Genomic DNA, 4,798 nt, shown 5'->3' on the forward strand with positions numbered 1-4,798 from the left:
TGATAAAACAGTAATGAAAATGAGCAAAACATCAGAAAAACAATAAAACAAGCAAAACCCAATTTCACAGCTTAAATAAAAAAAAATTATAAAGTAGAAAAACTATGACTAAAAGCTAAAATTAACTAAATCATAGCTACAAGCTAGAAAAACACAAGCTATAAGCTAAAATTAAAAAAGTGTAGCCTAATTCTAAAATAAGCAAAGATGTAGCTGAATGTCAAGCTAGAAAAACACCACAGCTAAAAGCTAAAATTAACTAAATCATAGCTACAAGCTAGAAAAACACTAGCTAAAARCTAAAATTGAAAAGTGTAGCCTAATTTTAAAATAAGAAAACATGTCAAATGAAATTTTTTGAATGTCAAAATTAGCAAAACCCTAGCTAAAAGTTAAAATAAGGAAGAACCATAGTTAAAATGTAAAACTGGTTTTAAAAAACAGTTAGCATAACTCCATAGCTAGAATTAGCTAAATAATAGCTAAATGCCAAACCTAATTAAAAGCTAAATTTAGTCAAACCAAAGCTAAAAGATAAAAAATTATATATACATATATTTATATATGTTATATGTAAATTGGTGAAACTGTGACCAATAGCTAAAATTAGTAAAACAGTAGCTGAAAGCTATATGGAGCATAAAAATGAAAATATAGCTAAAGCAAATTTTAAATTAAACAAACTGTTTTTGAAAAAATGGAAAGCATTTCTAAAGGATTTTTTTTGTAAATGAAGTGAATGTTTTTTAAAAGTATAAAATTTACTAACACCATAACCCACAGCACTATTCCGTATTAAAGCAAACATTTTGTCAGATGAAGCATCCAGAGAAACTGTAAACAGGACAACAACAGTGTCAACGCTGACTCATGCTTTAAGACAGAAATCTAAGCAAGTAAGGCCTGAACAGGATGTAGCATCTGAGCCATCCGGCGGCTGCAATAATATTCAATCCTTCCAGAGACGAACCAAGACAAATATTTATCCCACAGCTTTCGGGTTGGTAGTACGATCGCTCCAAGTGGAGAAACTTCATCTGTCCAGAGACCCATTCATCACAAGTGTGTGCCATAAACTGCCACACACATCCTGGTCTGTCAAACGGCTCCCATTAAGGCTGAAAAATAGGATTTCTTCTTTTGTTGATGTTGTCATCCCAGAGTGAGGAAATTATCCCTCAGAAAATAATCTGAAATGTAAAACTAGAGGTGAAAATAAGCACTTCAGTGCAGCGAAGGACCAGAGGTTTAGTTTTAGTTAAACCCGTCGACATGGACAAGTCTTTCCTCGTATTTTTAACTTAAAACCATTGACTGTAATTATTCTCTCTTGGTGGAAAACTGAAATTTAATATTAAAAAGTGTTTCTTCTTTAGAGTGTGTTTAACTTTTAACACCAATATTCTGAGCATATTTATAAAATTAGCCTTAAACAAATCCACTGTATATTACAAATTAACACAATCTGAAACGCTCTTACAGAACATCATGAAAACTGAACTTCAGCAGTGAAATCCCCTTTTGTAAACAAAACAAAACCCATAAAAACACTAAACTCTTGTTTTTCCACTGTGGCCCACACTGACGATAACACATTTTACAGAGCATTTAACTCCATTTACCGACTTACAGAAGCTATATGGGAACCAGAGCTGGTGTTTTACTGGCTCAACAGACCCCATGTGGTCCCACTTTTCTCAACTAAACAAGTAAAATAAATAAATGACGCACGTTTATGAATAACATGATGTGTCAGGTGGAAAATGGGAACAAACATGCAGTTGAAACGTGTGTAAGTGAAAAACTTCCTGGGTTTCACACAACTTTGCAGGACTCTGGAACGTCCCAGGCCTCGACCAAAAACAAAAACAGGCTCCAGTTTGGTTTGATCAGTCCACAACTTTGCTCCACTGTGAAATATTTTTGACGAAAAATCTGAATAATCATCCTTTCCTCTCAGCAAAAATTGATGAAGACATGATGCTGCCTCTCCACCTTTCAGTTACACAAATAAAAGCAGCTCTTCTCTGGGTCAGGAGTGGAGACACTCACAAATCAGGATGTTGCAGCGTGGGAACGAGCTCCAACAACGTTAAAAACAAAAGTTTTCTTCCATTTCCTTGTTAAAGTAGGTGAAAGGCATTAAACCACGCTGTGCCCACACACACACACTTCTGCACTGAAACTACATGGAGGCACGAGGAACGCTGTGCGAGTCGATGACTTCATCCAGCCAGAAGACGGAGCCGAGAGGCTGCTTTTCATTATGGATCCACCTGCAGTCGTGTGAGGTCGCTCTTCTTTCCAACACTGATTCAGGTCATTGAGGTTTGCAGATATTCACTCTGAAACGGCTCTCTTCAGGTTCCATTGCAATGGTTTTATTATTTTTTAGTTGTTCTGTTGTAGATCTGTTGCTGTGGTCTTGATCAGGACCCAGTTTGGTTCAAGCTTCAGCTGCTGGAGAGAATGGCCTCACTATTTCGGCTGGTATGYTACATTCAATGGTCGACAAACATTATTCCAGATTCAGTTCAGACATTCAGACAGGTCTGGGCCAGAACTGGTATGGCTAGTGGTTTATTGACCTGTCCTGGAACTAATACTTTTATGTTTAAGCCTATAATTCATGACATCCTTTACTGACCTAGGTTTTCATGGCATGCTGTTCATCTGCAGACAGAATGATTAAAGTCAGAAAAAGATTTGCTAACAACAATCATTCTTAGATATCACTTGTGTTTATCTTTGTGTTTTCCATTGACCTTGTATGAAATCTTGCTAAGATGACAGAATGCTGTTTGTTAATATATATATGAGGCCTCTCGAGACACAGTGTTCGACAGTGGACAGTGTGGAGAGACAGTGACAGAGAGAAGCAGAGGCACAGAGACAGGCCAGGTTGTTCTCTGTGTTTCCTGTTGTTGCAATAAAACTCAGCTGATCATCTCACGGAGTACCTTCATTCTTGGACCACTTATTTCTGTCTTTGTTAAATAAATATTTCCATAACAAACCAGATGTGGGCCAGGTCTGGCAGTGATGGCACTGCTTTTAAAGGGATCCATGATTAGTTGTAACATTAGACTTTATTTGATAAACATATATTTTAACTGTAAAATAAAGACTGTAAAAATACTGTAGGCTGTTTAGTTTTGTTAATTTTTAAAAATAAATTTTAACACGGACAAAGCCATTTTACTTACACACAAAGCATTCTGGGTAAATGATGACATGGATAGGTCCTCGGTGCGAGGCTGCTAGTGAGCTATATCCACCCTGAACAGGCTAAGCTGAGGTTCTTCTTCCATGAAGCAGCTCTGTTGTCCTCCATCCATATTTTCAGTTACAGGCTGAGTCATTTCTACCTTCTCCTCTCAGTCAACGCTCTCTGGTTTCATTTTAGAGTCGATCATCAGATATTGTCCAAGATTAACCTTCAGGGTGGATATAGCTCGCTAGCAGCCTCGCACCGAGGACCTATCCACATCATCATTTACCCAGAATGCTTTGCGTGTAAATAAAATGGCCCCGTCCGTGTATTATATTTTTAAACTTTCCGTTTAAAAATGATAAAAACTGAACACCCTACAGTATTTTTACAGTCTTTATTTTACAGTTAAAATATATGTTTATTAAATAAAGTCTAATGTTACAACTAATCGTGGATCACTTTAAGACGGCATGCCACAACTGACCCAGTTGTGGTTTAGTTTATGTGGTGCTTGCCCATGTATGGACCACCTCTGGCAACCCACATCTGGGCAACCAAAAGGTCGTCATTCTTTGTGGTGTCTGGGCCGAGTGTCAGTGCACTGTGTGGGCCAGAACTGGGCCCACACAGTTCTTGTAAAAAGTCTTTAATTCAGAAGTGACCCTGTAGGTCAGCCATGCTGTCAGTTTGGCTTCTTCATGCAACCTTTCCACACACGACGTAATTGTTCAGTGTTTCCTAGGCTTCGCCATAAACAACTTTCTAACCCCTCTCAACTCGCGTGCCTGCGGTTCTCCTCGGCCAAATGCATCTCTATTTCTGGTTCAGACTGAGCACTTCCAGAACCACCTCTGAGGTGGTTCTGAGCGGGTAGAACAGAGTCTTGCGTTCTTACGATTTTGACGTCAGCAGACTGCTGCCCATGGATTGGCTGTTGGATTGATTGACAGAGGAAAGGCGTTACTTGTGTAAACCAATCCTGCAAAATTCCTCCTGGAGAGAGCCGGGAGATATGATGACACGGCGGAAGCAGTGGTAAAACAATGGTCTAAGCTGGAGGGGCAAACCTTTTTGAAAGGCAGAACTTGCGAACACTTCTTGGAGAGAGGTGAAGGAGACGAGCGCTGGACGAAGACATCCTAAAAAAACACTGTGATGGAGACACACACCTGAGCAGAACCAAAGTGAGTGAGACTTGACCGTGAAGAGGGGGCTTAACTGAGACGGTGCTCTTGCTTTTATTTTTCCTTGTCTTTTTTCTGAGCATTGCACAGTCTGACCTTGGGGTGAATTTGCTGGAACGTCCACTCATGGGAATGTTGACAGCTGCCTAAAACTTATTCTACAACTGATAAGCACCCTCTCTAAGGTCAGTGCTGTTGTCTTTCCACCCTGACATCATGTGCTCCAGACACTGACAAAACTCCTGCCTGAGTTTGAAGTTAGTTTGGAAGAACTGCTTCTTCAAAGCTGCTCCCACCCTCTGAACTCCCCCCTCAAACACATCTGTGGCCGTACAGATCTACCCACATTCAAAGCACATCTCAAAACACAGTTTCAGAACAGCTACATGATGTTGCCGTT

This window comes from Austrofundulus limnaeus, unplaced genomic scaffold (assembly GCF_001266775.1).
Source record: "Austrofundulus limnaeus strain Quisiro unplaced genomic scaffold, Austrofundulus_limnaeus-1.0 Scaffold1301, whole genome shotgun sequence".
Classification (NCBI taxonomy): domain Eukaryota; kingdom Metazoa; phylum Chordata; class Actinopteri; order Cyprinodontiformes; family Rivulidae; genus Austrofundulus; species Austrofundulus limnaeus.